Source organism: Sander lucioperca, chromosome 19 (genome assembly GCF_008315115.2).
Source record: "Sander lucioperca isolate FBNREF2018 chromosome 19, SLUC_FBN_1.2, whole genome shotgun sequence".
Taxonomy (NCBI): Eukaryota; Metazoa; Chordata; class Actinopteri; order Perciformes; family Percidae; genus Sander; species Sander lucioperca.
Window position 1 is genome coordinate 17,789,736 of NC_050191.1, and position 10,435 is coordinate 17,800,170.

Genomic DNA, 10,435 nt, shown 5'->3' on the forward strand with positions numbered 1-10,435 from the left:
AAGTTGATCTTCTATCAGCTTGACTCACTCGGCCCATTCTCCTCTGACCTCTAGCATCAACAAGGCATTTTCGCCCCCCAGGACTGCAGCATACTGGATGTTTTTTCTTTTTCAGACAATTCTTTGTAAACCCTAGAAATGGTTGTGCATGAAAATCGCAATAACTGAGCAGATTGTGAAATACTAACCCCCAATTTCCACTGGATGCGGAACAGCTGCAGAATGGCTCCGGAACGTTGGCGGAGTCATTAGGTTTACATTAAAGTCAATGTGTGTATTTCCACTGACTGCGGAATGGCTGCGTTCCGACTGCATCCCAGCTCCGGCGGTCCGCAGCCCTCCGGAGCAGATACGCAGAGCTTCTATTTTTGCCAGACGCCTGGGAGCTCCGCAGCAATTCAGCACACGGCAGATAGTGCGGGACAGGAATCCGAGCACAGAAACAAAATAAACATTCGGTTCATTTTCAAAATAAAATACACCGTGCTCACGGCGGATTTATTTCCCTGCACTACACCTTGAAAACACAGCACAGAGTTGTTTCTCCTCTACTCCTCTGGATAGAAACAAACTGTTGTTGGTTTTGTGGTTCTATTCTACGTGAATTCGCGAGATCTTGTGGGTCCTCGTGACTACAGCTGTCAGTCATGGCCGCAGCCGTGCCGCAACAAATCCGGACCTAGTGGGTATTGACGGACGGCGGAGCACGCAGCCGTTCCGCAGCGGAGCCGGTCCGCAGACGTTCTGCATTCAGTGGAAATCCGGAGTCAGACCAGCCCGTCTGGCACCAACAACCATGCCATGCTCAAAGTTGCTTAGATCACCTTTCTTTCCCATTCTGACATTCAGTTTGGAGTTCAGGAGATTGTCTTGACCAGGACCACACCCCTAAATGCATCGAAGCAGCTGCCATGTGATTGGTTGATTAGATAATTGCATTAACGAGAAATTTAACAGGTGTTCCTAATAATCCTTTGGGTGAGTGTAGAAGATTTACGATGAAATGTTACAAAAATGGACATATTGACCCTGTAATTTGTGGTCACTGTAGTGTCAGCTAGTGGCGTTCCCAATAAAAAAAGAAAAATATTTTACACAAATAATTTACATATACTGTAGCACTGTTCTAGGCAGTTACTTTTACCCTGACTTGTGTCCATATAACTGGGGAAGCAATTATTCAACTTGTGTAAAATATGATGGTATTTTTTCCATCTCTGCCTGCTTTAATCAAAACAAATCTACACATAAAGGCCTGTCCACTCGCAAATTAAAATGTTTAACATCTTGAAAGTCATCCAGATCCACAAAAACACTAAAACTAAAAGTGTAGCTTTTATGATCAGCAATGAGTTGCTAAACTGATGTCAGTCCAGTACCTGATTTGACTTTGCTTATCTGTGAGGCTCCGTGTCTCCATTCATCCCAGTTTGGCTGTCCTCCCTGATATGTACGTAGATAAATTGTTTTTTGCAAACATGAACGTCTGACAATGTGGGATGAAATAAAACACCTTGTGCTGCATTCATCCAGCTGTTCACTGTCCCGAGGTTGGAATGTGCTGCCATGTGAAGCCCCAGAAGAAGACATTCATTAAAGGATTAGGGCCCACACTTTGTACTGACACAAGAATGAGGGCAGCTGAAAGGAGAAGAATGAAATGATCAAAATGATATTCAAGCACAATTTTGCGCATGAGAGGAGATGCTGGGGGTGTAAGTAGCGGCAATCAAAACAAAGTGCAAAGATCCTCCCTTTTCCGAGGCAGCGCCATGCTGGCAAAGATAACAGCTGAGGTGGAATCCTGCCGTGGCTAAGCCTCTTTAGTGCACTTGCGTTTTAAGGTGTCAAAGAAGCTGACATCAAAGAAGCCGTGGCCACTTTAGCGTTTCTTTAAATGGAGCAGTGATCAACAAATTCTCAGTAGCCTGGGAAGACACTTTGTCCCAGGAGAGCAGCAGCAGCAGCAGCGAGTAATTCAAAAGATGAATTCATAAAGTAATTTAGTTAGGGAGCATACATGGGAATGTTACTTATCTTCCATGGCCTTCCAGTAGGAGCTCATATTTTCAATTTGAGATGTCTGCACTCTCCTCAAATAGTTAATTCTTTGGTGTCCTAAAAACGGGTTTTAAAGTGTTTCAACTCTAGTTCCAAACCAAACAAAAGCATTACATTTCTTTGCTTGTTTATTGAAAGTTTCAATAAAATGCAATTTGGCAGCGACAATAAGAATCCTCAGCCTGAAAACCATAAAAGTGGCAGTATGTGTGGTCTGGTGCTGCCATTGCAGTGAACTCCAAAGAAGCCGGAGGACCAGGGCCAGCGTATTTCCCGTAGCATAACACATGCCGACAGCAGGCAGACATGGCAAACTGGACTCTCCTTGTTCTCACACTCTGTGCCAAATTGGGGGAAATTCTTCCAGTGGCAAGTATCAATTACTCACTTTAAACAAACATCCAAGGCTTTTGAATATCAACATAGTACGTGTATGTCTCCCTACAGGGCATCTGATACAGGGAGACCACACACACGGAGTCACCTTTCAGCATCACCTTTCTCCTTGCACTAACTTTTTTCTCATTTGCATGCTCCATTAGGCCTATAACAATTATAAAATAATTGTCTAACCACAATTTTTTATGTTGTGGCGTTTTTTTGTTTAATGGCAATTAAAGCATTAGAGCATTTTTTTTAATGAGATGGGGCACACTTTTATTTGCATCCATCAAACACGTTTCCAATACCTGCGTAGCGTCACCCAACAGTAGCGTTAGCTATCCTATGATCCTATGGATTCCTACCAGAGGACGCCCCACCAACAGTTGCAAGTCAAGTCGGCATTTGAACGTTAAAAATCCACCGAACCACCTTTATATATGCTTTAGTAATGCAGATAGTCTGCCTGTTGTGTTTAATCTACTAGTGTGCTTTGTTAAATTAGTAAAGTTACCGTAAATGACAACACTGTAGTGGTGAATGGCCGTCATTCATTAACATTATGCTACCGTAGTTCCCTGGGAATTTGGGCTCTTATTTTTCTAATCTGTAAATAACAACTTGTTTGCCAACATTTGCTAAGGTCCTAAGGCATATGTTGATGTTGATTTTGTTTAGATGTGCCAAATTGTAATTATATAAGGGATTATTGGTCGGACTGTTGAGCTAAAGCTATGCTAGCGGCAGCTGTCACTTGTTGCCATAGCAACTCCAAACATACTGGGCTGTAGCCGTCTCAAGCCAGAGAATTTTTTTGTTTTTCTTATAATTAATTCTTTGTTTTGTATTGATGGGGATTAATGATTAATGTGTAATGTCAATTTTATGTTAATTTAAGCAAAAAATGCAATGTCTTATGATAATAAAGAGGCGTATTTTACTTCATAGGCTGTGTACACAAAACAGTGATATATAACAAAAGATGTATCCTGGCATTCATTCAAAACTTTAATTAGTTTGAAAAAGTAATAAATAAATACATACTTTTTTAAATTTGATTAAAAATGACAATTAAATTGTTAATCGCAATAATTTCTGAGACAATTGTACAGCAAAATTTGGAATTGTTATAGATGCTCCATACATCCATTGCTGCTCTCTTTGACCACTTTTTTTTTTAAATCAAGGTTAGAGGTGACAACATCAGCCAACAAACAGAAGGAAAAACTACATTCTCTATACTATCTCCCAAAAGTGAAGTGTAGTGAAGTATCATATACACCAGAGAGATTCTGCCTGACACTGTAGGGCTGTATTCAGTCTTTTTTTTTTTTAACAGTTGTGTCAAATAAAGCGTCAGCAGGGAAAACACATCCATCATTCCGAAATGTCTGACTTGCCAATCACATGCAAGTGAAGTCGACAGCCATGAAGTCTGCATTGCCTGGCACGGCCCCATCTGGTACAGATATACAGGAAACTTCAAATGGTCAGTTTCAGCTTTAACACATATCGCACAGCAGTCACACGGCCATGTGGTCCTTGTGAAGACGCCGGTTTCAAATTAAAGTGTGCAGTAGATGTGGGTAGATCACACCATTCATGCTAAGCTAATAAATTGAGTGCATGAGGCAAAACCACAAGATTCAGACGTTTCACTGGCTCTTGAAATGTGCATGTGCACAAAAGAACACACAATTAAGCAGGCTACCATCACTAAAGCTGTATGTTTGAGTATTAAATTGGTAAATAAAAGTGTTTGTGATAACATTTATTAGAGACATACTTTCTATTTTTGGGAACATTTAAAGCTCAGATTACTGGACAAATACAGATGACAGAATGTCATGCAGAAACAATTCCAGAATAAATTCAGTGGAATTTGAAGGTGGACATTCTTTTTACTTTACTAAACATCTACAATACATATCCAGATTTTTTTTCTCTCGAAAGAATGCACAAATATTGTATTCTAGACTTTTGCACCAATGCTTAATAATCATACAGAAAGAAATCCCTCATAAAAAGATATACCGATTCATTCTCTGACTAGCGTGAATATATGCATCACTTACATAAGATGGGTCACACAATAAAAAGAAAAGTTATTATGTAGGGATTAGCTGTTAGTGGATATTCACACTCAGTAACTGCCCCGTGTAACTGCTACAGCTAAATGCTCAAACTGACAAAGCTAATGTTTGCAAGCACATGACAGTGAGAGGTAAAAGAGGTGATGGGACATTGTCGACATATCTTACCCAAAACTTTGAAATTATGATGATGTAAAGTGGGAGTATTTTTAAATTACATTCCATAAAAAACACAATTTACCACAAATATAACAACAACATATCCACCTCATTGTAAACAGCACTACTAACTTTGAAAGACATTTCTACATGTATGCATATGAAGCCAGGAATCACACACACGGCTATTTTGTGGGGTCTATATGGTCTTTTCTGCTATATGTTTCTTATCTATGAAATAAAAGTAAGATAACGCTTGGCTTTTACTGGAGAAAATGTTTTCAATTAACAAAAATAAACAAGAATGAAACCCAGTAGGCTACTATTCCAGCACACATACAGCACGGCAGTTGCCCTACTAGGGAGGAGAAACATAACACTGCCCTGTAAAGTCACTAGTAGGTCTACTTGTGCTAACCTATCAAACTTATAAGCGCTATTTCACTTTATAAATGAAACAAAATGTGTCCATACTGCTACATACAAAACAGCAAAAATCTGAAATCAAATCAACAAACAGTTTGCTACATAACTCATGGATAACGAGCTTCAGTAGCACACAAGGAATGTTTCTTGATTTCCTGTATATATTTATGCTTTTACCACCTGGTTACACATATTAGTCTCGCTTACCAGACCTATCTCCACAGCGCTGCAGAGTACGGTCTGGCCCCTCTACACATACACTCCTGGATAGGAGAAAAAAAACGGCCTGGGTTGTTTGCATTTCTTTAAACCAATCACAATCATCTTGGGCGGCGCTAAGCTCCAGACGTAGCGACGGTGGCTCTGCAAAATGGACTCGGGAAGGAACTTGTTTTGGTTGAACATTTGCACCCTGTTAAAGACAAATGCCACATACAATATTAAATGAAATTAATTGTTCACACAATACAGTCTTGTGAGCTATTTAAATTAGCTGGATACATGGTTAAAGGGATATTTCACCGGTGGAAAGATGAACATATCTTTAAATTGGGTCACTTATGTAGTAGAAATGTGAATTGTTTTTAGAAATTGGTGGCTTCTAGGCCGAGAAAAGCCAGAAAATGTGTTTTTGGCTCATGTGGATGAAAGACACCAAATCCCAGAATGCACTTGCTTCGCTGCTTTAGAGTCTACTCCCAAGCCACGCCTACCGTTTACAGACAGACAGTGAGGCAGCATTCAACTCAAGTGTGTTTTATTGTCATTTCAACCATATACACGAAACGTTTCACAGTGGCTCAAGTGGTTACACAATCAAAATATATAAAAACCACATTATATAAAAACGACATACGAAACAGGCAACATTTAGTGCACACACATTATAGGCTCCATAAAGTTCAGCTAACACATAGCTACTAGCATTAGCGCTTGGTGAGCTGTAAACAGAGTATAAACACAGCCGTAAATTTGCGTGGAATCAGAACGGTCGGCATTTAACAGTCACAAACTCCACCAGCAGTTAGCAGTTAGTTGGATACAAGCACCAGTCCGTGTTAACACAGCCCTCCTCCACTAGTCTTACCCGGCGACAGAGCAGCCGGCCTGGTAGCTGGATAGTCAAATTCTTTGGTCTGCTACACTGTTGTTCAGCAATGTTTCCACAACAACAAAAACACAGCAGTCTCTGAACTTGCGTTGGGAGTTTCATTGAAGTTGGATGTAGTCCAGTTTGTTGTCTAATGAGCGGACACTTGCAAGCAGGATTGATGAAACAGGTGGCCGGATAGCGTTAGCTTTCCACTGGCACACTCGTTCAACGTTCCCCGCTGATGATGTCCCTTTACCGGCCAGAGGCATTGAGCAACACCGCTGGTCTCCATAGCAGGCGGGCGAAGCTGTGTCGAGTATTCCGTCTGTAATAAAGTGTCCTGCATATTCTCCAATCTGTACCAATGTATCCCAGTGGTACACGTGTGCGGTAGTTTGAATGCACATAATTGTTCTAAAATTTCCTTTGGGATGAATAAATCTATCTATCTATCTATCTATCTATCTATCTATCTATCTAAAAGTTTTCTGCTGAGAAGGGAGTAGCAAAAATTCAAGATGGCTGACGCTCGTTTTGGTTCGGAAATTTTCGGAGAAAGACGACAGTCCAACCCCCTGTGGGCGGGTTTAAAACATGCGGAAGTAGCTCCTACTACTGGCTGTAGTCCATTGCCTCTGGGCAAAAATGCCTCTGATGACGGAAAACGACGACTTTTGCGTCATCAGAGGCTTTTTTTCCAGACCCACAATACAGAGATCTCTGGTCTCAGGGGGACATGAGGGAGGGAAGCACGGTCATTCAAAAATACTACCGTGTTTCTACTGATACAAAGCTTAATGCTAAATCGGTGAAGTATCCCTTTAAAACGTAATTTGCTCTAACCAGGGTATCGCCATGTGTATTTTGTCCATATCAAATCCCCGCCAATTGGTCTGAAAACGTCTCAGTTAGATAGTAAATGCCGTAAACATATTCTTTGTAAATCTTTACAATCATTCCCCGAAAGAAGCAAGCAGGCATGCCTTGTTGCATGATCCAATTTTTCATATATACAGTAAATACAACAAACAAGTCATGCCTACATTAACAAAGGATTGGCAGTTAAGGTTGATATTCAGCTTAGCCACTGAGGTTTTGTGATTTGAGACCAGCTAGAAGTTACTAAGGACTTAGGGAGGAATTTACACACTAACCATTGCAATGCAATCCTGTTGTCTGCAGTGGACTTTTTTATTTAAAACACCACACCAAGGCATTATTGTCATCCATGCTACTCTAATTTTTCTGTCAGGGAAGTGTATATTAAATATATTAAAATTGTATTAGTAAAAAGCAATTCTAGAAATGTTTGAAATCACAAACAAATGTAAAGGATGTAGGTTAAACCAAAATACACTTCATCACAAAGGAAATCCTGGACTTAAACTCAGCATTCATTTATACAAACTAAAAACCAACAGAGTACCTTAACTCCTTAAACGAGCAACCACTTTTTTTTTTAAATAATACAAGAAAAACATTTTTGCTGTCCTTAATAATTTTATATATTTTCAACGACAAAACATCAGCCTTCAATTACCGGCAGATAACACACCACAGAGATGCTCACCACAGTGGTCTTTCACCCCTGCTGCTAAAAAATTACCAGCGATGACGTTAGCTGTGAAAGCTTAAGCTGGTGCACATGTCAGCAGCTCTGCAGGCTTAAACATACCGCATGAGACTTCTACATTAGGGTTTTTTTTTGTGTGAAAAGTATTGTGAAAAAGAGTCAAAAGTCCAACACTCGCTGGGAAATTGAAAACATTTGGGCGTTTTCACACAGGAAGGCATGAGGAGGCTTTGATTTCTTAAAGTGTTGACAGTGCAAGGACACCTTATACAGAAACCGCCCTCCCAATGGCTCCTTGAGCAGCTCCCAATACAACAAAGACTTCAAAAGAACTGCAGTTTAATGGTGGTACTATGAGACACAAATGCATTATGGAATTTCTTCATTGATAGTAATGTAATTGGAATACTGACCTAAAAGAAAAGGGCAATGGTTTGCATGTAATTTATCTCGAAAATATCCATTTACTGTTGCAATGATAGGCAAAAAACTAATCCAGGAGTCACACTAACTATCAAACGTTTTTTGAACTTCAGGGTGTGCAAAACCTCTCTACTGTACATCGAAAAGCAAATAAGTATTTTTGTGGCCAGCTGGTCAGGGACTGATTTGAGGCAGCAAAGACTACAGATGGGAAGATGAAAATCACAGTGTGAGAATGGCTCTCGACCATGAGAATAAAGATGAAGCCGTGTTTTCATGTCAAACTAATAAGAGTCATATGGGGAGAAAAAGGCATCAGCAATCCACACTGGGGATTGATGTGGAGAGTAGAGTGAGAGATCATGGCAGCACTGTGTTTTTCTTGTGCTGTTGCGAAAACAGACACCAGGACTCTGCGCAAGTAGCAGCCACTCCATAATGCTTGGTTTTAGAAGCAAATGAGCAATATAACCACTAGTGACTCTGAACGCTGACACCACGTATCTATATTCACTTCTATTTTGTCGACATATTCAGCAAAGAATTTGGTTTAAAATCAATTGTGTTCTGATTTATAATGCCATTTTAATCAATAGAAACATTCTTATATGTCTCTTTATAAACTAGCAATCTATTCTTTACCGAAAAAATAACAAAAACGAGTTCATTATAAAGATGATCGGAGCCTCATCAGATCACTTTTCACTAGGAACAGCTTGCCGAAGGGCCCTGTAGGCTTCAAGCAAAACCCTAATTTCCTTGCAAATCCCATACAACAATATTAGTTTTAAACCAGCAAAGCATTTTACGTCATCTCAAGAGAGCAATGGTGGCCAAAACTGTAGGAAATGGAGTCACAGGAAGGATTTAACACTTGTGCCAAAAGACTAGAAGTGTATGAATTTGTTCATATAACAGGCTCAGAAAACCCGTCTGAGGGTGCTTTAAATTGTGTTATGACAGTATTTTTCACATTTAGCATGATAACTATACTGTACTTATAATTTATACCCTGGCCCGGAAAAAAAAATCTTTTCAAATGTAATTTTTATAGTTGGAATGGCAAATAAATGACCTGAACTTGAACTTGGTATAACTCTAACCAGAAGCTTCAATATTAATAGTGTTTCATATTGTGTGTTCAAAAAGGCCCTTTTTTCTTAAATGTACTAAAGTGAGAACATGTGCCTATTTAAAAACTTACATATCTGCTTTCTTCCCTTATTCATCTTTTTTTGTATATTTAGAATCACATTGTTTCACATAGTTAATATTTTATACTGTACCTGGAACCATTACGATATTACTTTTTTTATTCTGATAGAAATAAGGATAGAGCATTTACATTAACTTTGTTCTCTATTGTATCCTTTTGCTATTTTCTGATCATTAGCTTCATTTTAGCTTGTGATTAACTTTAGTTTTGCTTCCAGCAATGAGTGAAGGGAAAGCCCCCAACAACCAACTACACAGTATGCGATGCATCATCAGCCTGTATTTCTCTAAAAAGGATATCTGTTGCATCACTTTGCATTTTTGTGTGATGACTGATGTTTTGAAAGGAATACAAAAAGGCCAAGACAAAAGCCAGGGCTAATTGCTGTGTGGTATTATATGATAATAACTCAGTAACTTCCCCTGTACTGAGGCAGAGGGTAAACTGGGATAAAGGGGAATTTAACAGCCTTTTAGCTGCCAGGAGCCTGTTAGACCCTGTAAGCTCTTATTCTGTATTTAGTGGTGGACTTATACAAGCATGCATGCATGCATGCAGGCACACATGCATTCTTACCCACAAGACCAAAATGCTCACTTGACCGAAGTTTAATGCTGTAAGTGAAAAGACTGTACATGCTAGCTAGCTAAACACCAAGGGGGTAAGCTTCTCCTCGGACTGCGAACCTCCTATGGCGCCATTTTGATGCTAATAAGCCATCACCTCCCGTTAGCATTCCATTGACTGCCATTCATTTTGGCGCCACTTTGACAGCAAATAACTTTACATCTGAAGCGTTTAAAGACTATTTGTCCATTGTTTATTTCTAAAGAAACACGACAATGTATAAAAGGCTCCATTACCTTGTACCTCACGTTATGGCTCCGTAGCAGACGTTTTTGTAAAAATAGGCTAACGTTTGTGTCATAGCCACGCGACTTACTGTCGCATAGTAGAGGAATTACCGTATAGTACAGGAGAAGCTCGCAGGCAGTTTCGTCTCACATTAG

General features: G+C 39.7%; 1 long non-coding RNA gene across 1 annotated transcript in view; it reads right to left on the reverse strand.

Annotated features, from left to right (window-relative positions):
* Positions 1 to 3,698: 3,698 nt before the first annotated feature.
* The window catches only part of LOC116066113, a 24,341-nt gene continuing 17,604 nt past the window's right edge, over positions 3,699 to 10,435 (reverse strand). Inside the window, exons 2-3 of the long non-coding RNA XR_004895963.1 lie at positions 5,328 to 5,383; positions 3,699 to 3,901 (exon numbers count right to left, since the gene is read on the reverse strand). This is a non-coding gene — a long non-coding RNA (uncharacterized LOC116066113). The remainder of the gene's footprint in view (positions 3,902 to 5,327; positions 5,384 to 10,435) is intronic.